At 43.9% G+C, this 23,857-nt stretch overlaps 1 non-coding gene across 1 annotated transcript; it reads left to right on the top strand.

Annotated features, from left to right (window-relative positions):
- The first annotated feature begins 203 nt into the window (after positions 1-203).
- Positions 204-279, top strand: Trnas-cga (transfer RNA serine (anticodon CGA)). Its single transcript has one exon. It is a non-coding gene; the product is annotated as a tRNA-Ser (tRNA).
- Positions 280-23,857: the final 23,578 nt, after the last annotated feature.

Raw genomic sequence — 23,857 nt, 5'->3', positions numbered from 1 at the left:
TTTCATATCAGCGCACACTCCGCTGCAGAGTGAAAATCTCATTCTGGAAACATCCCCCAGGCTGTGGCTAAGCCATGTCTCCGCTATATCCTTTCTTTCAGGAGTGCTAGTTCTGCAAGGTTCGCAGGAGAACTTCTGTAAAGTTTGGAAGGTAGGAGACGAGATACTGGCAGAAGTAAAGCTGTGAGTACCGGGCGTGAGTCGTGCTTCGGTAGCTCAGTTGGTAGAGCACTTGCCCGCGAAAGGCAAAGGTCCCGAGTTCGAGTCTCGGTCGGCACACAGTTTTAATCTGCCAGGAAGTTTCATATCAGCGCACACTCCGCTGCAGAGTGAAAATCTCATTCTGGAAACATCCCCCAGGCTGTGGCTAAGCCATGTCTCCGCTATATCCTTTCTTTCAGGAGTGCTAGTTTTGCAAGGTTCGCAGGAGAACTTCTGTAAAGTTTGGAAGGTAGGAGACGAGATACTGGCAGAAGTAAAGCTGTGAGTACCGGGCGTGAGTCGTGCTTCGGTAGCTGAGTTGGTAGAGCACTTGCCTGCGAAAGGCAAAGGTCCCGAGTTCGAGTCTCGGTCGGGCACACAGTTTTAATCTGCCAGGAAGTTTCATATCAGCGCACACTCCGCTGCAGAGTGAAAATCTCATTCTGGAAACATCCCCCAGGCTGTGGCTAAGCCATGTCTCCGCTATATCCTTTCTTTCAGGAGTGCTAGTTCTGCAAGGTTCGCAGGAGAACTTCTGTAAAGTTTGGAAGGTAGGAGACGAGATACTGGCAGAAGTAAAGCTGTGAGTACCGGGCGTGAGTCGTGCTTCGGTAGCTCAGTTGGTAGAGCACTTGCCCGCGAAAGGCAAAGGTCCCGAGTTCGAGTCTCGGTCGGGCACACAGTTTTAATCTGCCAGGAAGTTTCATATCAGCGCACACTCCGCTGCAGAGTGAAAATCTCATTCTCGAGTCATAAAAATGTTGGCAAGGCAATAAGACAGTGTAGATCCCATTGCCAAGCCATGTTATTGGACGTATGTACTATGCCCAAATTTAAAATAGTTATAACCTAATACCAATCTGAGAAGCTGCAATACCTCTTTTATCTCTTCTAATGGTCTGCCACTATTTTTCTTTAAATTTTCACTAATTATTTCGTGGATCTGATCGGTTGGGATGCTTGCATACATATTTTTTACATCAAATGAAGCCAGGGAAGCACCCTTTGGGATTGTCAAGGCTAAAAGTTTGCTAATCAGTTTCTGTCTATTTGAGATACTGAAATTTACCAGATGCTTGAAGTTCCTATTCAAATATTCAGCCAAATGTTTCTCAAGTTGAACACCTGGGCCAGTTCTGGAGTTACTGATGGGTCGGATGGGTTTTAACTAACTGCCCATTTTTTATATTGGCCACCTAGTATGGAATTAGACATAAGGATTTGTTTATCAAATGTTCAGCATCCCCCAATCTTCACACTTTCTACACGTCATCCGGCTTCTGGCGATTCTCGTGCCGCTGCGTGAGCGCTTTCCTGGTTTCGGCCAGTCATTCAGGCCGTGTCCGCTGCCGCGCGGTTCCTCTCAAGTTGCACGGTGTGTTCTGATATGTTTACATGGCCCTAGTTCAAATGGTTCTGAGCACTGTGGGACTTAACTTCTGAGGTCATCAGTCCTCTAGAACTTAGAACTACTTAAACATAACTAACCTAAGGACATCACACACATTCATTCCCGAGACTGTAGCGCCTAGAACCGCTCGGCCACCATGGCCGGCCCTAATTCGGCTGTTTGTTCTTGCTGATGTTCCAGTCTTCGTCGTTCGTGTTTAGGGGACTTTCATCAGCAGCGTATTTTATATTTATTTTCTAGGTCATTGCCGTTCCCATCATTAAAAAAATTTTTTTAAAAGATTTTTAATTTATGACTACCGCTTTCACCAGATGATGGTATATTGGACGTGAATGGTGGGGAGTGGCTACATGGTAATGTTCAACGTTAGTATATTATAAATTAGCGTAAGTGAATACTTTCTTGTTTCATTCAAAAAAGGCTCTGAGCACTATGGGACTTAACAGCTATAGTCATCAGTCCCCTAGAACTTAGAACTACTTAAACCTAACTAACCTAAGGACAGCACACAACACCCAGTCATCATTCAAAAAACTAGCTTTTTCAAAATTTAATTTACACCTCAGAATTGGGGGATCGAATAGTTAATATCAGGAGTTTGGGAGGTGTGCGGGGAGGAAGTGGAGGGGTTCGGTCAGCTGCCGTTTGGTCATAACCGACCGATCGCCCGACAAGAATAGTTGGTCGCTCGATTGGCCAAAGAGCCTACTCACGTCCAATTTGTCGGTCGGTCGGTTGGCGCCTATCTAGGACCCATTATACTGGCAGTCACCCAACAATTTAAAAACAATACAAAATACACAAATTTTGCGAAGATTGTGATACACAACGGAAGCACTTCTTTCGTCTGAAACGCTGACAATGCTAATGACCTCTCCAATAATTTTGAGGGTGATTCAGTAATCTCCGACATTATAATTAAACATCTCCAGTGTTCCCTTATTCGAACATAAACGATGCTAGTTCATATTACTTACCATATACAAATACTTTTTCTCATGTTAATATTTCTTCATATCGCACTTGTTTAACGGGATGTTCCGCTATACGGAAATGGGACAAACATATGTGGTAGCTGTTTAAGACGTCTTAGAATAATGACTAGAGAAAGACTGAAATCTAAAAATTCAAACGCTCGCCTGGCTTAACTAAATAGTGTGGGCATAGTTTGGCTACTCATCGATTCCTTCCGTGTGACATATTCCTTCAAATAGAGACCACACGCCAATAGCGTTTTTCTGTATTTATGGTACATGGAGTTCAGAACTCGTATACCGATGTCCTAAGGTCCCGGCATGGGTGTGTGTGTTTGTTCTTAGGACAATTTAGGGTAAGTAGTGTGTAAGCTTAGGGACTGATGACCTTAGCAGTTAAGTCCCATAAGATTTCACGCACCAATGTCCTAAAGCAGTTCGATGCAAATCTCAGTAATTACCGAGAAAATCGGTTTTGAAGTTTTCCGGCAGTCTTTAACAGCCTAGCGTAACTGTGGTAGAGTCCTTGCCTGCACGGTTAGGGTCTGAATCCGATTCTTGGCCAATGCTAATTTTTAAACACGTGCATGTTCTGCAGAGCATTTGCGTGAAGCCTAAAATACCGGACGGATTTAATTAAATTTTCCCTTATTAATACGTTGTAACTTGCAAACTAATTATCGTACGAGTACCAAACATGGTAGCATTAACGTCAGTCTCAGATACCTGACCAGTCGCAGTGCACTTGGTGACTTGTCAACATGAGGTTGGACAAAAGGAGCAGGGCGTTATTGGTGAAGCTATTATTTTCAAAACGACAGTAACGCTGCAGCTGCATTTCGAGAATATCGCCGGCTGAAAGGATGAGGGAAGGGTCCTCTTTCTCCACCTGCTGTGCGGAGCATGATGAAGTTCGAATCAAGTGGATAACTGGGTGTCGTTCCGCGGGAAGAGGCCGACAACCGGTTGCACCAAAAGTGGTTGATGAATGGGCTGCTTCTACGGCAGACAATGCTGCGCGCAATTCCCGATCGTCGAGCAATGCGGCTGCTGTGTCATGACAGTTGAATAAGACGTGGTCCACTGTACGGAAGGTGCTTCGAACCATTCTCAAATGGTATTCGTACAGCAGCTTGCACCACAGGACGCACAACGACGTGTTGACTTCGCTCTATAGTTTCTCGCAATGACTGAAGTTGACGAGGGTTGGCCCTGGACCATCCATAGGATAGATGAAGCTAATTTTTTTCTGACAGGTGAGGTGAACACACAGACTTCCCGAGTGTGGGGATCTTCACCTCCAGTCACTGTGCATGAAGTTTCTTTGTATGATGAATGTGTCTCCGTATTGTGTGGTTTCATGGCTACGTTCATCATTGGCAAACTCGTTTTTTGAACAGGTTGGCGCTCAAGGACCAGAGATGTGCAGTGTGACTGGCCAGCGTTACTACGATATGCTTCGCCAGCATGTCATACCCGCCCTAGAGAAAAGAGACACGTTGAACTCAACAGTTTTCATGCAAGATGGGCCCTATCGCACATCGCTCGTGTAGTTCACCTGCTTCTCCGAAACACATTTGGAAACGGTCGAATTATCAGCCGATTGTTTCCAGATGGTTGGCTGGCACGATCACCTGATCTCACTACCTGTGATTTCTGGTTGTGGGGCTACCAGAAGGACAGGGTTTACCAGAGGAAAAGTCACACGTGTGCTGATCTCAAGCGCAGCATATTAAGAGAGGTAGCCAGCACACCTACGGGCATGCATCGTTCTGCAGTGCAGAATGCAATCTTGCGCTTCCAGACTCTACTGGACACTGATGGGCGCCATATTGAGCCCTTTTTCTAGCAGTAATGGCACCGGTATGTAATGGTATGATGTACCGTAGCAGCACGTTAAGTGTTCCAGTCGAATTGATTCTGCATTATTTCTCTTCCCCATATCCTTGACATTAATCCTACTAATTTCCCGAGACTGAAAATCGGTAGAATGTTTGGATAAATTCTAGGGTTTGATTCCACTCGTCGGCTTTGACCAATGACGTCATACCTAAGGCAAAGACATCACATAGAGGCAATCTATGAAAGCAACTGATCCTGCCCGTAATCAAACGAATGTAGCACACGATAAAATTACAATCACATTCACGCAGTCATTTACTTAGTCATGAATTATATCGAATTGAACTGAATATAACGAAAATCATCAAGAACAAGAATTAAAAACAATTGCTCATGTCTGGTAAGAAGTATTCTCGTGAGCGCGGGGTCCCGGTTTCGATTCCCGGCGGGGTCAGGGATTTTCACCTGCCTCGAGATGACTGGGTGTTTGTGTTGTCCTCATCATTTCATCATCATCCAGGAAAGTGGCGAAATTGGACTGAGCAAAGATTGGATAATTGTACGGGCGCTGATAACCACGCAGTTGAGCGCCCAACAAACCAAACATCATCATCATCATCATCAAGTATTCTCGTAATTTATGGGACTAGAAAAGCACAGAGAACCTTTCAATTGCATTGAAGTAATGCGCATGGTGAAGGCATACTATTATAAAATAGCGTTAATTTTATAGTAATTATTGAATCTAACGGGAGAAGCGCAGGAAAGTGAGAATTTTGGGCGAGAAGAAACTAAAATGTATCAGAAAATCGGGAGGATTAAATGAATGAAAAGAAATAAGAAACTGTAGCATAAAATGTGGAGAAATCGACACACTAAATTCTTGAAGAAAAGCCAGTACATGATAAATGAATATATACAAAAAATAAAGAATATTGGACTCGAAAACTAGATTTAACAAATGTAGGTAAATTCCAGTTCGGATTCCAACCGTTCCATGATTCACATGTAAATTATTTTTGCAATTGTATGTACTGAAACGTAATATCATTTTTACATTTGTAATTGCTCCCTAAAGCTTCTGCGGTGTATAACAAAAATTGGAACTGACCTTCTATATAGTTCAATTCTAGTTACCGATTCCAATATTAGTAACTTCTTTGCAGTAATTCAGAGAGCAATTACAAATGCGGAAATCATATAGTCTACATTTTAGTGCATACCCGTGCTGAAAAAACGATCTAATTTATGAAGCATCGAACAGCTGGAATCGGTAACTAGAATTGACCTATACAGGTCAATTCCAGTTAGCTATTCCAATTTTTGGATGGTTCATAATTTTGGACATTTTTGCAGTAAATCTGTGGACTATGTTTTTGTAGGATTTCTACATTTTTATTGATCTCAGAATTACTACGAAAAACTAATAAAAGTTGTAGATACAGCGTTCAAATTTTTCTCTTTTTCATAGTAACGAAGATAGTAATATCATATGTACGATTCTCGTAATACTTTAGTGCACACACTTGTTAGAACGATCTAAATAACGAACTGTGGAATGGTTGGATTCGGTAACTAGAATTAACCTATATAGTTCAGTTCCCGTTACCGATTCCAATATTTGTTAGACCCTACTTTTTGTCAATTTTCGTTACTTTTGTACTCATCCCGTTAGATTTAACAACTATTATTAAAAGTTAACGCTGATTCATAATATGACTTCACCATGCGCTATACTGTACTGGTTCTCTGTGCTCTTCGTACTCGCATCGCATAAACTACGATAATAATTTATTTCAGACTTGTTTACTTCCCTTTTCCTGTTCTTATTTCTTTTCGTTACCTTTAATTCTTGTCGGTATAATTTGTGACCAAGAAATTAATCGCGTTTACTGCGTTTGTAATTTTATCGTATACTACATTCGTATACTACGTTGAATATGAAAAGTTGCTTTCAAAGATTGCCTTTATGTAGCGTCTCTGACGTCATTGCTCAAAGCCGACCAGTGGAATCGGACACTAGAATTGACCCGAATGTCGGGTCGCTGTTTCGAGTGCGGGTGACGTCAAAATGACGTCACGTTTGCGGGAAGCCTTGTGAAACGAGTGTCGCCCAACAACCACAAGTGATCCCATAGATTACCTACAATCAGATGTCAGAGATTTTAGGTTGTTGTTCATGTCATATTAAGTAAATTTCTCATAAGGGAGTTGTTTTGGAGAGCAACGCAGTTTGACGGGTGCAGTGTTGTGTGATGTAGAGAACTTTATTTCAACGAGAACTGTCGAGCGTACAGCATTTAAGTAAGTACACACACAGATCCTACGGCTGTAGTAGAGAAGTAGTTTTCGTGACAACAGCTGTAAAACAATCCTATAAAATCGAATGAAATCGGTCAGTAAGCAAATGTTTTAATGGTTTAAATGAATTGCAAATTAACTGCTAATCTGTCACATACCGAGCGCATCGTCGGAGCAATTGTTCACATTGTTTTCCGTGTGTGCTGCCTTTTGCAGTTGCATAGATAGACAGATCGATAGGGCAACTGGTGATCGGTAATACTTATGCTTATGCAAATTTTTTAGTTGGTGTAACTAAATATTTTTTTTTTACTTCTACAACAACCGTTTCGAATGAGTCCCCTGTTGTCGGGCCTTAGACAGACACTTTTTGGATGTAGTTCGCATTAGTCCAAAGTCTGATGTTGTGAAGGACCTCGTCAGATAAGACATTGAGTATAGCTTTCATCGTCCAAGAGAAGGTAAAGTAAAGTAGTGTTAGTTTCTTGATTAGCGTAGCTGTGGCGTACACCCAACGCAACTTTTTCAATTTTCTTAGTAAGGCTAAAAAGAAAAAACAACACAGTCGCTCCCTTTACTATATGACCGAATGTGATAGCTAGAAATCTCTAGACTGTTCATTTTATAACTACAGCTAATCATGTGTGTAGCTTAGGCTACCCGAGTGTTAAACGTAGACACTCCTCTGGTGCAATCGTTTCTTTGAAATCGTACCATTTCATAATAACGTGGTGAATGGTTGCAGAAACATACTGAAATACTTCCTTGATCAACGCGACCTACCCCAGTTCTTCATGCATGTGGTGAAATTCACCTAGTCTACTTCATTTGTTTGACATAGGACTGACGCAGTACTCGCTTCGATTTTGCAGAATTCTTTGTCTAATGAGGTACGCATTTTCTAGAAAATACGGCTCACTGTTCAACTGTTAATCAAGCAGTTAACTTGCCTGGCCGCTGGCAATGTGTTGGATGTTTCTCGGCTTTAGAGGGGGAGTTAAAGTGATCTGCCAATTAGGTAGACAAACGCTTTGGACAAGTAAGGTCCCACTGGACGGTCTGGCTTAACAACTGTTCTGCCCGGTTCGGTCTTTTAGATCTGTCGGTATTTTCACACCTGTTTATGATGGGTTCCAACACTTGCAGTATTAACCTCGCTTTCTTCTTGGCATGCAAATACGTCCATTCTTTTCGCTGTCTTCTATGGTACCTTCATCTTTTGTACAGGTTATTGTGCTACCAGCCAAGGCTGTCAGTTAAAGTTTGATTTAACGTAGTTGGCATCTGATGTTTAGGTTGGTCGTTCGCTGGAAGCAGCTATGAAAACAAGAGATTGCAAGTCCATTACTGCTTGGCACTATTGCGATGCAGACTTCACATCTCTGGTGCATGGACTTCTACGTGCTGGAGATGTGAGGCCTGCATCAGGGTCCAGTGTCATAATTTCGAACACCTTCTTTGATGAGGATCGTCGTCTGTTATTGTTCTTATTTCTTGATATCTGCTGTATTAAGCATAATAAACATGTTTTCTTACTCGGTTTGTGTCCTCACTTTCTTGTGTTTTGTGTCACCATTACTGTGTCAGGAAAGCATTTCAGACCATGCATTGCCATGAGATGTACCATTGTCTAAGTATACCCTGTCTCCCCAGAAATTTTGTTAACACTGAAACACCCTATGTAACTGTTACTAATATTTGACAATAGATCAGTGCATCTCTAAAATTAACCTGATTGAAGCAGAATAACGTTAGCTGCCACATTAGACTACTCTGATGCATGCACACAAATTGGGGGCTTTTGTTGGTAATAAGCATATCGTTAAATCAAAAGAGAACTGTCAAATATTTACGCTCGGACTTCATCTGTCAGGTTGGGCACTGTTGCTGCATCCGACAGTGCCTCCCACTGCACTCACATACAGGCTGAAAATCACTGTGAGCATTGAATCGAACTATAAATACACTACTGGCCATTAAAATTGCTACACCACGAAGATGGGATGCTACAGACGCGAAATTTAACCCACAGGAAGAAGATGCTGTGATATGCAAATGATTAGCTTTTCAGAGCAGTTACACAAGGTTGGCGCCGGTGGCGACACCTACAACGTGCTGACATGAGGAAAGTTTACAGCCGATTTCTCATACACAAGCAGCAGTTGACCGGCGTTGCCTGGCGAAACTTTGTTGTGATGCTTCATGTAAGGAGGAGAATTGCGTACCATCACGTTCCCGACTTTGATAAAGGCCGGATTGCGGGGTGTCGCGACATTGCTGTTCGCGTTGGTCGAGATCCAATGACTGTTAGCAGAATATGGAATCGGTGGTTTCAGGAGGGTAATACGAAACGCCGTGCTGGATCCCAACGGCCTCGCATCACTAGCAGTCGAGATGACAGGCATCTTATCCGCATGACTGTAACGGATCGTGCAGCCACGTCTCGATCCCTGAGTCAACAGATGGGGACGTTTACAAGACAACAGCCATCTCCACGAACAGTTCGACGACGTTTGCAGGAGCATGGACTATCAGCTCGGAGACCGTGGCTGCGGTTACCCTTGACGCTGCATTACAGACTGGAGCGCCTGCGATGGTGTACTCAACGACGAACCTGGGTGCACGAATGGCAAAACGTCATTTTTTCGGATGAATCCAGGTACTGTTTACAGCATCATGATGGTCGCATCCGTGTTTGGCGACATCGCGGTGAACGCACATTGGAAGCGTGTATTCGTCGTCGCCATACTGGCGTATCACCCGGCGTGATGTTATGGGGTGCCATTGGTTACACGTCTCGGTCACCTCTTGTTCGCATTGATGGCACTTTGAACAGTGGACGTTACATTTCAGATGTATTACGACCCGTGGCTTTACCCTTCATTCGAACCCTGCAAAACCCTACATTTCAGCAGGATAATGCACGACTGCATGTTGCAGGTCCTGTACGGGCCTTTCTGGATACAGAAAATGCTTAACTGCTGCCCTGGCCAGCACATTCTTCAAATCTCTCACCAATTGAAAACGTCTGGTCAATGGTGGCCGAGCAACTGGCTCGTCACAATACGCCTCACTACTCTTGATGAACTGTGCCATCGTGTTGAAGCTGCATGTACACCCATCAAAGCTCTGTTTGACTGAATGCCCAGGCGTATGAAGGCCGTTATTACGGCCAGAGGTGGTTGTTCTGGGTACTGATTTCTGAGGATCTATGCACCCAAATTGCGTGAAAATGTAATCACATGTCAGTTCTAGTATAATATATTTGTCCAATGAATACCCGTTTATCATCTGCATTTCTTCTTGATGTAGCAATTTTAATGGCCAGTAGTGTATTAGTTGCCTGATGGGTGGGGCTCAAGCTTGCACGCCATTGGTGCCCTGGGATCCATCCGCTTATACGCAAAAATGAGTAATGTCATTGGTTGGCAGGAGGGAGGGTAAGAGGGAGAGGGGAGGAAATTCTGGAAATAATGGCATTTTCATAGTGCTGAATGCTGGCATCAGCGATTCTGACAAAGCTGATGCTGATGTTATCTGTTACAGGAATGCTGATCCTCATGTCAGTGATTTTCTGCCTAGAACCCACAGTGATCCTCTACTTATGCTGTCGATAGATGGAAGATTTTCTCTATCAGACTGGTCCTCACTAACCTGGAATTTATTACTTTATTACTAGATCTACATCATTTACCAGTCATGACCGGACAGATTGTGCCAAAATTACATTCTTTACCATATGACGTGTAGAAGTAATTTACAACAATTTTCTTGATATAGCAGGTAAGAATGATTACTTACAACAAGAACATATCAAGCAGATAAATCAATATTATTTTATCCAGTCATTTGAGTTGCTATTTAAATTTCTCTAACAGAGTGTGATGGGGCTGTTACAAGGCCTGCGCAGTATTCCTGGTGAACTATCCTGGAGGCAGACATTACACTTCTCGAGGCAGTGTGTTGAACACTTTTAGAGCAACCATTGGAAACTATCTTGTCGATAGACTGGAATTTATATGTTGCTCTTGTTTCAGGTGTCATAATGGTGTGTATCTTGCCTCATGCTAATAGAAAGAAGCTTATCCAGAACTGTGAGAATTCAAAAGAAATTTTAGGTAAGATTGCAATTTGATGTTGACACAGATCGGATGTTCCATCTTTTCTGTCCTCAGGTTCGTGCCATGGTACCCAGGTCCGCGGCCCTGTTGTGGCTGGCAGCGTTTTTTCTCTGCCTATGTTGGCTCCACTGTGCATCCGTAAGTACTTGACGTTTTACGTCGTATACTGTCGAAACAAGGCCCTGGGAGTAGACAACATTCCATTAGAACTACTGACAGCCTTGGGAGAGCCAGTCCTGACAAATCTCTACCATCTGGTGAGCAAAATGTATGAGACAGGCGAAATACCCTCAGACTTCAAGAAGAATATAATAATTCCAATCCCAAAGAAAGCAGGTGTTGACAGATGTGAAAATTACCGAACTATCAGTTTAATAAGCCACGGCTGAAAAATACTAACACGAATTCTTTACAGAGGAATGGAAAAACTGGTAGAAGCCGACCTCGGGGAAGATCAGTTTGGACTCCGTAGAAATGTTGGAACACGTGAGGCGATACTGACCCTACGGCTTACCTTAGAAGCTAGGTTAAGAAAAGGCGAACCTACGGTTCTAGCATTTGTAGACTTAGAGAAAGATTTTGACAATGGACAGTGTCTTGAAAGCAGGATATCAGATGAACATCAACAAAAGCAAAACGAGGATAATGGAATGTAGTCGAGTTAACTCGGGTGATGCTGAGGGAATTAGATTAGTTTTGCTATTTGGAGAGAAAAATAACTGTGGATGGTCGAAGTAGAGAGGCTATCAAATGTAGACTGGCAATGGCAAGGAAAGCGTTTCTGAAGAAGAGAAATTTGTTAACATCGAGTATAGATTTGAGTGTCAGGAAGTCGTTTCTGAAAGTATTTGTATGGAGTGTAGCCGTGTATGGAAGTGAAACGTGGACGATAAATAGTTTGGACAAGAAGAGAATAGAAGCTTGTTGAAATGTGGTGCTACAGAAGAATGCTGAAGATTAGATGGGTAGATCACATAACTAATGAGGAGGAATTGAATAGAATTGGGGAGAAGAGGAGTTTTTGGCACAACCTGACTAGAAGAAGGCATCGATTGGTAAGACATGTTCTGAGGCATCAAGGGATCACCAATTTAGTATTGGAGGGCAGCGTGGAGGGTAAAAATCGTAGAGGGAGACCAAGAGATGAATACATTAAACAGATTCAGAAGGATGTAGGCTGCAGTACGTACCGGGAGATGAAGCAGCTTGCACAGGATGGAGTAGCATAGAGAGCTGCATCAAACCAGTCTCAGGACTGAAGACCACAACAACAACAAATGTGCCCAAGTCACAGAGCGACCGATGACCAAGCTGTCTGGTCCCTTTCCCCCTTTTAAACCAACCTGTACACGCCATCCAAGCTCTGTTTGACTCAATGCCCAGGCGTATCAAGGCCGTTATTACGGCCAGAGGTGGTTGTTAAAGGTACTGATTTCTCAGGATCTATGCACCCAAATTGCGTGAAAATCTAATCACATGTCAATTCTAGTATAATATATTTGTTCAATGAATACCGCTTAATCAGCTGCATTTCTTCTTGGTGTAGCAATTTTAATGGCCAGTGGTGTAATAACAATAATAATAATAATAATAATAATAATAATAATAATAATAATAATAATAATATGCATAATTTATCTGACAAAAGAAGGAATTGTTTTTGTGGAATTTCGTTGTTTTGTAATTAAATACAGTTGAGGGCAGTAACGAAATAATATGAAAGCTTTCACAACACTCCATTTCTCATTTTTGTGTAAGCGGGAGTTTTCGTGCTTTTCCATTTTTTCAGACAAATGTACAAGATCTCTAACTGATGTCTTAGTTCACGAATTTACTTCTGGGCTGAAAATCACATATTCTTACGCTTAACCCAAGGCAACAACTTGTTCTCACTGGAAACTTCCTTGTTAAATGTTCGCTTGTAGTCACGCTTATTTAATTTCGCCAGTCTATCAATCTTTGGGGGTTCTGTTCTCGGAGGCCCTAGGTTCTTTGTGGCGAACTTTTCCTGGTAATTTACTTTTCTGTTCCCTAAATGAGATTTTCAGTGTGCAGCGGAGTGTGCGCTAATAGGAAACTTCTGGTAGGATAAAGCTGTGTGCCAGACCGAGACTCGAACTCGGGACTGTACCAGACCGAAACTCGAACTCGGGACCTTTGCCCTACGCAGGCAAGTGCTTTAGCGACTGAGCTACCCACGTCACTTTCTCACAGCGTTTCTTTTCTGTTAGCATACAAAATAGATTCAACATTGTATTGTATTTTAACCGGAGACCTAGAAACGACGGAGAGGCTCCGTCCCCGCCGCAGCCGCAGTGGTCCACAACCCCACGACGACTACTGCAGTCCACTGCACCCCTCCGCCGCCCCCACACCGAACCCAGGGTTATTGTGCGGTTCGGCCCCCGGTGGACCCCCCAGGGAACGTCTCACGCCAGACGAGTGTAACCCCTATATTTGCGTGGTTGAGTAATGGATGTGTACGCGTACGTGGAGAACTTGTTTGCGGAGCAATCACCGACATAGTGTAGCTGAGGCGGAATAAGGGGAACCAGCCCGCATTCGCCGAGGCAGATGGAAAACCGCCTATACACAGACTGGCCGGTTCACCGGACCTCGACACAAGTCCGCCGGGCGGATTCGTGCCGGGGACCAGGCGCTCCTTGGCGCCCGGAAAGCCGTGCGTCAGACCGCACGGCCAACCGGGCGGGCCCTAGATTCAACATAGTTCATGTTTACACTGCTCACGGAAGCCGATTCCCGCACAGTAAACAACCAACTATAGACAGAAAGTGCCATTTGTGGAAATAATTAATCTGAAGTGGTAATGTCTACCAAGATGCTCACTTGACTAGAATACAAAATAAGGCGCTGAGATCCATAAGGGCCTAAAGCTCACAGCCGTCCACCCCACATTTAATTGTATATCAGAGAAACCAGTGATACAGCTGATCGTGAATTTTCATATAGGTAACGTGGACCTCAGCACAGATTGACCTGACTCACCATAAGATCAACAGATTTCAGAAGCATGAATAAAACCTACTGTCTCACAATTGACCGTGATGTGCCATAGGCCCTTAAGATTCTCAGCGCCTCCAATGGATTATTGTATGATAAAATTCATAACTTAATATACTATAACTCATTCAGGAACCAGCAAAATACATTTACTGTCTGTACAACTTTAATATATACTGCCAACTGAACTAATTTTACTACAGTAAATAGTGAGTGAATTAGCATATCTGAAGAGTGTGCTATCATCTAGAATGATTTATGGCGCGCGAACTTGGATAAAAGTCTGCCGTATGGTGCTGGTGGTACTGATGGAAACTTCTAGTTGAGTGGCGAGAGCTAACTGTGCATATTGTGAACCGTGCACGTAGCTTGCCAAATGCGTATGTATTAAATGTATTAAATTGAGTACCGGACAGCAAGCTTTATTTAAATCGCAACGGCCACCCCTGTTTATTACACTACTGGCCATTAAAATTGCTACACCACGAAGATGACGTGCTACAGACGCGAAATTTAACCGACAGGAAGAAGATGCTGTGATATGCAAATGATTAGCTTTTCAGAGCATTCACACAAGGTTGGCGCCGGTGGCGACACATACAACGTGCTGACATGAGGAAAGTTTCCAACCGATTTCTCATACAGAAACAGCAGTTGACCGGCGTTACCTGGTGAAACGTTGTTGTGATGCCTCGTGTAAGGAGGAGAAATGCGTAGCATCACGTTTCCGACTTTGATAAAGGTCGGATTGTAGCCTATCGCAATTGCGGTTTATCGTATCGCGACATCGCTGCTCGCGTTGATCGAGATCCAATGACTGTTAGCAGAATATGGAATCGGTGGGTTCAGGAGGGTAATACTGAACGCAGTACTGGATCCCAACGGCCTCGTATCACTAGCAGTCGAGATGACAGGCATCTTATCCGCATGGCTGTAACGGATCGTGCAGCCACGTCTCGATCCCTGAGTCAACAGATGGGGACGTTTGCAAGACAACAACCATCTGCACGAACAGTTCGACGACGTTTGCAGCAGCATGGACTATCAGCTCGGAGACCATGGCTGCGGTTACCCTTGAGGCTGCATCACAGACAGGAACGCCTGCGATGGTGTACTCAACGACGAACCTGGGAGCACGAATGGCAAAATGTCATTTTTTCGGATGAATCCAGGTTCTGTTTACTACGTCATGATGGTCGCATCCGTGTTTGGCGACATCGCGGTGAACGCACATTGGAAGCGTGTATTCGTCATCGCCATACTGGCGTATCACCCGGCGTGATGGTACACGGTGCCATTGGTTACACGTCTCGGTCACTTCTTGTTCGCATTGGCGGCACTTTGAGCAGTGGACTTTACATTTCAGATGTGTTACGACCCGTGGCGCTACCCTTCATTCGATCTCTGCGAAACCCTAAATTTCAGAAGGATAATGCGCTACCGCATGTTGCAGGTCCTGTACGGGCCTTTCTGGACACAGAAAATGTTCGACTGCTGCCATGGCCAGCACATTCTCCACATCTCTCACCAATTGAAAACGTCTGGTCAGTGGTGGCCGAGCAACTGGCTCGTCACAATACGCCAGTCACTACTCTTGATGAACTGTGGTATCGTGTTGAAGCAGCATGGGCAGCTGTACCTGTACACGCCATCCAAGCTCTGTTTGACTCAATGCCCAGGCGTATGAAGGCCGCTAATCCGGCCAGAGGTGGTTGTTGTGGGTACTGATTTCTCAGAATCTATGCACCCAAATTGCGTGAAAATGTAATCACATGTCAGTTCTAGTATAATATATTTGTCCAATGAATACCTGTTTATCATCTGCATTTCCTCTTGGTGTAGGAATTTTAATGCCAGTAATGTAGATTTTCTGATACCTTTATTTTGATAGATTCCTTAACTGTGCTATCCCTGAATCTTGGCGACTGCACCACGGTACAGGTCTCATCGTATTCCACGGCATTATTACGAGGGGCGTTCAATAAGCAATGAAATAAATTTTATTAAAGATTCCAATATCCTTATCATTTCGCACTCTTCGGGGCACAAAGTCCTATTTTTCAACATAATCTCCGTTCAGTGCGACGGCTTTCCCCACCTTAATGGGGGAGCCTATGCAGGGTGAAAAGTATTTAAACCGACAAATGCTGGGAGGTTGTAGAGGACATCAAAAGAAATATTTTTCCCTAATGTCATTCTTTCTTATGAGATTATTTTAACCGGTGGAGGCCGTATTACGCTCTTCAGTTGTTAGAGGCCGTATTACGATCTTCAGTTGTTAGAGGGCATATTACGTTCTTCAGTTGTAGGCAAATGCTGTCCACCAGTGTAGTAGTGCATTGGCTCTGTTTACTAATGGAGCGATACACCTGGAGTGAGTACACTGACATGGTTGGTGCGTACTACGTAGCGCACCACAACGGACGAGCTGCACAGCGCGTTTATCAACAACAATATCCTAATCGCCGTATCCCGCTTCATACCAACGTCTGCGTGAGACCGGGTCATTTAGCAGATTACCTGGACAGGGACGCCAACGCACGGTAAGAACGCCGCAATTTTAGGAGCTGTCTTGCAGCATGTGGAGCGGGATCCTTCAATCAGCAGTCGTGCAATTGCACGTAACATGCGGACGAATCAGACGAATGTAAGAACACTCCTTTGAAAGCAATTACGTCCATTTCACTTACAGAGTGTCCACAACCTGGAACCAGTTGATTATCCACCCAGAGCACAGTTTTCGCATTGGTACCTGGAACAGTGTGAAATACATCCTACGTTTCCATCCTCTGTGTTGTTTACCGATGAAGCAACGTTCGGGCATGATGGAGTCTTCAACATGCACAATTCGCATGTTTCGAGTGAGGATAACCCACATGCCACAGTTACCAGCGCTCATCAAGTGAGGTTCTGCGTTAATGTGTGGGTCAGTGTTGTTGGGGACTGTTTAATTGGGCCGTATCTGCTACCTAGGCCATTAAATGGCGGGCACTATTTCAATTTTCTCGATAGAGCATTGCCAGAATTGCTGGAAGACGTCCCACTCCCTACCAGACAACGCATGTGGTTCAAACATGACGGGGCGCCGGTAAATTTCAGTCGTCGTGTGCGTCGATTCCTGGACTGACGGTTCCCAGAAACGTGGATTGGCAGACGTGGTCCTGTACCATGGTCTGTTAGATCCCCAGAAACCTTGTTTACGCAACTCCTGTTGTATCAGAAGAGGACCTGGTTGCCCAGATAGTAGCAGCAGCAGGAACAATTCAGGATACTCCTGGGGTTTTTGTCCTTGTCAGACAGAACATGATCCGACGGTGTAACCTTTGTTTACCTGTCAATGGAGGAATTTTTGAAAATATACTGTAATTGAAATTGGATTGTGTTAATGTGTTGTCTCTTGGTCATAAAAAATGGAAAAGTGATTGTTGGTTTAATTAATTTGTCGCCAGAGAAATCTTTCTCTACCTGTTTAAATACTGCTCATAGGAAAAAATGACATTAGGGGAAAATATTTGTTTTGATTCTCCCTACAACCGCCCAGAGTCTGTCGGTTTAAATGCTTTTCACCCTGTATACCCGCATGGTACCACTCTGCTGGTGGACGTCTTGCTGTATCAGTAGCATCCCATCATACACCTACTGCTTCCCGTCGAGTGAGTCCTTCATTGGATGGAAGTCGAAAGGTGCGAGATCTGTGCTATAGTGTCGATGAGGGAGAACAGCTCAATGAAGTATTGTGAGGTGCGCAGACTTGCGTGAAGCCTTGCTTTGTCATGAAAACGAAGTTCTTTTGCATTTCTGTGGCGACGAGCACGCTGAAGTCCAAGATTGTAAGCGTCACAGCTGTGTGTGGTCGGCCGGCACGCGGGGGATCGGAGAGGTTTGCGCGACCTTGTTGCGATGATGACAGGCGCCTCGGCCAAAGACTCGCCGTGCTTTTGTTCGCTGATAGGTCTCCACAGACATTCTGGAAGCGTCGATGAACATCTGCGATGCTCTGGTTTTCCGCCAAAAGAAAGTCAATAAGAGCTATCTGCTTGGAACGCACCTCTGTTACAGACGCCATTTTGACGGCTACGTATAGTGCTGTCACCTATCGGAACTTCGTGAAACTATGGGATTGAAGAGGGAATATTTCATGATGTCCCACAACAAATTCCAGATTTTTTAAACCCAAACTGGCCGAGAAAAAAATGTGTTGCATTACTTATTGAACGCCTCTCGGATACTTGAGGCAGTGCTTAGCGACAGCTGATTTGCTTGGTTGTTTTGATCAGGCACGTCGCTGATGTCTGCGAAAGTAATTAAAAACAAACTTGGAGAAACACAGGGAAAAATCAAAAAGTATACGATTAATTTTCATAGATCTAGAAAAAGCGTATGATACTGTTCCAAGAAAATTACTTTGGAGAGCACTACATAAGGCAAACATAAACCCTTCCTTGATTACAATAATACAACATATGTATAAAGATAACAATTGCCAAGTGTATGTATAAAGATAACAATTGCCAAGTGTCTGTCATTTACCGTCTTGTAAAGTCATCAGATGATCAAAACGACTTGCAAAATGATTTAGATAAGATATCTGTGTGGTGCGAAAAGTGGCAATTGACCCTGAACAAAGAAAAGTGTGAAGTTATTCACATGAGTACTAAAAGAAATCAGCTAAATTTCGATTACGCGATAAGTCACACAAATCTGAAGGCTGTAAATTCAGCTAAATACTTAGCGATTACAATTACAAATAACCTAAAATGGAACGATCACATAGATAATATTGTGAGTAGAGCAAACCAAAGGCTGCGATTCATTGGTAGAACACTTTGAAGGTGCAACAGGTCTACTAATGAGACTGCTTACACCACGCCTGTCAGCCTTCTTCTGCTGTGCGGTGTGGGACTGACGGATGATATCGAAAAAGTACAAAGAAGGGCAGCTCGTTTTGTATTATCGCGAAATAGGGGAGATAGTGTAACAGACATAATACGTGAATTGGAGTGGCAAACATTAAAACAAAGGCGTTTTTCGTTGCGACGGGATCTACTCATGAAATTTCAATCACCAGTTTTCTCCTCCGATTGCGAAAACATTCTGCTAGTACCCACCTACATAGGGAGAAATGATCATCACGATAAAATACGGGAAATCAGGGCTCAAACTGAAAAATTTAAGTGCTCGTTTTTCCCGCGTGCCGTTTGAGAGTGGAACGGTAGAGAGACAAGTTGAAGGTGGCTCACTGAACTCCCTGCCAAGCAGTTTATTGTGAATAGCAGAGTAATCACGTAGATGTAGATGTAGATGTAGAAGTGAAAGTGGGTAATAAATTTTCACAGAAATTTAGAACAAGCAGAGACCTTTTACAGGGCTGTCCCACGTCACCATCATTATTTAAAACCTATATAGGTATTAGCCTTAGAACATGGTCTCGTAAATGTAATAGTATGGGATTAGGAATAAGAGATGTAGTTTACCTACATCATTTATTGTTTGCTGATGATCAAGTAGTCGTAGCACAAGATGGGGAGTAACTATATGTGTAATCAACTAGCAGTAGCATACAAAACTCGGGGTTTGAAGATCAATTACCAAAAAACAGAATACTTGACTAATGATTCAGATGAGCTGTACATTGAAGGAAAGAAAATCAAAAAGATGAACACTTTTATGTGATTTGGATTCCATTTTAGAAATCGAGGGAAAATCAGAGTCAGAAGTCAATAAAAGATTAAGTAGCGGACGGAAGGTCATTGGGATGCTTAACTCAGTCTTATGGAGCAGGAATGTAATGAGCAGAACTAAAAAATTAATATACAAATCTATATTAGAGAGTGTATTTCTGTGTGGAACGGAGACCTGTACAATTAACCTGAAGCACATTAAAAAAATTACAAGCTCTAGAGATGGACTTCTGGAGAAGATCGGCAAGAATCTCCAGGAAAGAGAAGATAAGGAACACCGAAATAATAAGGAGAATGGAAATACAAGAAAGAATATATGACGTAATAGATAGGAAGAAATTACAGTGGTACGGGCATTTACGACGAATGGAGGAAGACAGAATACCAAAATTGATACTGGAGTGGGAACCGGAGGGTAGAAGAAGAACACGACGACCTATGACCACCTGACTCCAAAATGTACAGCACACAATGAGGAGAATGGGCGCAGAGGAAGAGGACACACAAGATCGAAACACCTGTAGGAATATTTTGAAAATATGGTTTAAGGACGTTTATTCTTTGTATAGTAATTTCCGAGTAAATTATGATGTTGGAGATAAGCCTCTATAATGAGGAAAAGCTCAAAATAATAATAATAATAATAAATTCGCTGATGTTCCTTGCATTTCTTACTAATATCAATGTATATAGAACAGTTATCTGTAAGTTACGTCGATGTAAATATACACTTAACATTGTGATACGCTAATGAAAATTTCATACACTACTGGGCGTTAAAATTGCTACACCAAGAAGAAATACAGACGATAAACCGGTATTCATTGGACAAATATATTATACTAGAACTGACATGTGATTACAATTTCACGCAATTTGGGTGCATAGATCCTGAGAAATCAGTACCCAGAAGAACCACCTCTGGCCATAATGACGGCCTTGATACGCCTGGGCATTGAGTCAGAGCTTGGATGGCGTGTACAGGTACAGCTGCCCGTGCAGATTCAACGCGATACCACAGTTCATCAAGATTAGTGACTGGCGTATTGTGACGAGCCAGTCTGCTCGGCCACCATTGACCAGACGTTTTCAATTGTTGGGAGATGTGGAGAATGTGCTAGCCAGAGCAGCAGTCGAACATTTTCTGTGTCTAGAAAGGCCCGTACAGGACCTGCAACAAGCGGTCGCGCGTTATCTTGCTGAAATGTAGGGTTTCGCAGGGATCGATAGAAGGGTAGCACCACGGGTCGTAACACATCTGAAATGTAACGTCCACTGTTCAAAGTGCTGTCAGTGCGAACAAGAGGTGACCGAGACGTGTAACCAATGGCACTCCATACCATCACGCTGGGTGATACGCCAGTATGGCGATGACGAATACACGCTTCCAATGTGCGTTCACCGCGATGTCGCCAAACACGGATGCGACCATCATGATGCTGTAAACAGTACCTGGATTCATCCGAAAAAATGACGTTTTGCCATTCGTGCACCCAGGTTTGTCGTTGAGTACACCATCGCAGGCGCTCCTGTCTGTAATGCAGCGTCAAGGGTAACCGCAGCCATGGTCTCCGAGATGATAGTCCATGCTGCTGCAAACGTCGTCGAACTGTTCGTGCAGATGGTTGTTGTCTTGCAAACGTCCCCATCTGTTGACTCAGGGATCGAGACGTGGCTGCACGATCCGTTACAGCCATGCGGATAAGATGCCTGTCATCTCGACTGCTAGTGATACGAGGCCGTTGGGATCCAGCACGGCGTCCCGTATTACCCTCCTGAACCCACTGATTCCATATTCTGCTAACAGTCATTGGATCTCGACCAACGCGAGCAGCAGTGTCGCGATATGATAAACCGCAATCGCGATAGGCTACAGTCCGACCTTAATCAAAGTCGGAAACGAGATGGTACGCATTTCTCCTTCTTACACGAAGCATCATAACAACGTTTAACCAGACAACGCCGGTCAACTGCTGTTTGTGTATGAGAAATCTGTTGGAAACTTACCTCATGTCAGCACGTTGTAGGTGCCGCCACCGGCGCCAACCTTGTGTGAATGCTCTGAAAAGCTAATCATTTGCATATCACAGCATCTTCTTCCTGTCGGTTAAATTTCGCGACTGTGGCACGTCATCTTCGTGGTGTAGCAACTTTAATGGCCAGTAGTGTATTTCTTCTGTTTCTCTCCCACCTCCTCCCACTTTTCCCCCTCTCGGTCTTCCCTAGTTGTGATGCATATTGTTTGGTATATAGGACTACTCGTTGCAAGGATGGATAAGAAATTACTTCTGTTGGAAAACAAAATCAAGTTTCCGTCATTTCACGCGAAGTTCAAACCTGAGATCAGCTGTGTGTTGCAGGCCAAAACGTCAGCAGGCAAGGGCAGCAGAAGCAGCCGTGGCTCCACCGGCAACGATGGTGAAGAACAGCTACTGCGCAGCATCGAGGACCTCTTGCACGTCATGACCAGGCTGCTGGAGCGATAGGGCCGGCATCCTCCGTCTGCACCGCCAAACACTTATAAATTACTGTAGCAAATGGAAAGCTGGCTGCTCTTTGCTTTCTAATCCATAGTTCACCACTATGACACACTGCCCATTTAACAAGTACTGCAAGTTGATGTTACAACAATCTGGGTCCAGTATAAGAAGATACAGCAAAAATTTTTAAATTAGTCTTTCCCGAAGTTGGTCTTCCACAGCATGATAGCTGCGTGGTAGAGGTCGACATATTTCAGCGCATCAATATATGTTTGTACAGGATGCTCCAACAAAGCTGAGTTGACAAATACCCTTACATATGTATTTTTTATTTTTATTCTAGTCGTAACATATTAATGAGCAAGAGTATTTGGGAAACATATGATCTAGCTTGCAGTATCCCACTTCGATCCGTTGACAGTGGCGATAAGTCAGACTTTTTACAGATGGTGCACTTATCTGCAACAAAGTGCGAGGGTCGTTCAATAAGTAATGTCCCACATTAAAGTACAAGGGTCGTTGAATAAGTAATAACCCAAATTGTTTTTTTTAATGTTACATTAATAACGTAGACAAAAAATGTCGTGTGACTAGGGCCTCCCGTCGGGTAAACCGTTCGTCGGGTGCAAGTCTTTCGATTTGATGCCTCTTCGGCGACTTGCGCGTCGATGGGGATGAAATTATGATGAGGACAACACAACACCGAGTCCCTGATCGGAGAAAATCTGCGACTCAGCCGGGAATCGAACCCGGGCCCTTGGGATTAACATTCTGTCGCGCTGACCACATTTTTTTAAATCTCATTTTGTTCGCTTTTGTTCATTGAGTATGCTCGGGGCGGACGTCGTAAGACATCCATTTAAGTTCGTTGATGATCGACTAACTCAGTTTTTTTTATTGCAGAGGGCACGTAACTCTCTGACCGAACACGGTGAGCTACCGTGCCGGCATGCTTTCTAATCCGCCACTCAGCTACCGGGGGCGGACATAACATCGACAAATGTCGTTGTTGGTGCTTCACAATTGATGTTTGTTCTGTGCTCCGGTGAAATTTCGAAACGTTCTGGCAGATGGCAGAGCCGTAGCACAGCGTCCAAATGGCGTCTACATACGGCTTGCATTACAAGCAGCGTGCTGTTATTGAATTCTTGTGTGCCGAAAAAGAAACCGTGTTGAACATCCGTAAACGTTTGTGCGCAGTGTATGGCGATGCTGCAATTGATAGGAGTACAGTTGGGTGATGGGTAAAGAAAGTTACAGCCTCAGGAAATGCAGAAACAAAGCTCCATGATCAGCCGTTCTCGGGACGTCCTGTCTCAGCCACTGCTCCAGACATGATGACCGTGCTGATGCCATTATTCGTACCGACTGGTGCTTCACAGCTCGACAACCGGCTCTACAGGTGTCGGTGAGCATTGGAAGTGCGTCTGCATTGTTCGAGACTCTCGGGTATTCAAAGAGGTGCTCACGATGGGTTCCACGAACGCTCACCGCGGACCACAAGATTCAAAGAAAGACCGTTTCATATGAATGGTTGCAGCGTTTCCACACCGACGGAGAGGCCTTTCTGTCACGGATCGTTACAGGGGACCAAATTCTGGGTGCTTCACTTTGCGCCGGAAACAAAAAAGCAGCCCTTGGAGTGGCATCATCCTCATTCACCACAAAAGAAGAAATTCAAGACAACCGCCTCTGCCGGAAAAGTCATGGTGACAGTATTCTGGGATTGTGATGGCGTCATTCTCGTGGATGTAATACCAAGAGGGTCAACCATCAATTCAGCGGCATACGTGAAAACTCTGAATAAACTCAAGAACCGTTTGCG

This window comes from Schistocerca serialis, chromosome 1, assembly GCF_023864345.2.
Source record: "Schistocerca serialis cubense isolate TAMUIC-IGC-003099 chromosome 1, iqSchSeri2.2, whole genome shotgun sequence".
NCBI classification, from domain to species: domain Eukaryota; kingdom Metazoa; phylum Arthropoda; class Insecta; order Orthoptera; family Acrididae; genus Schistocerca; species Schistocerca serialis.
Note: the sequence above shows the minus strand (reverse complement) of the source record. Positions and strands in the feature narration are given on the sequence as shown.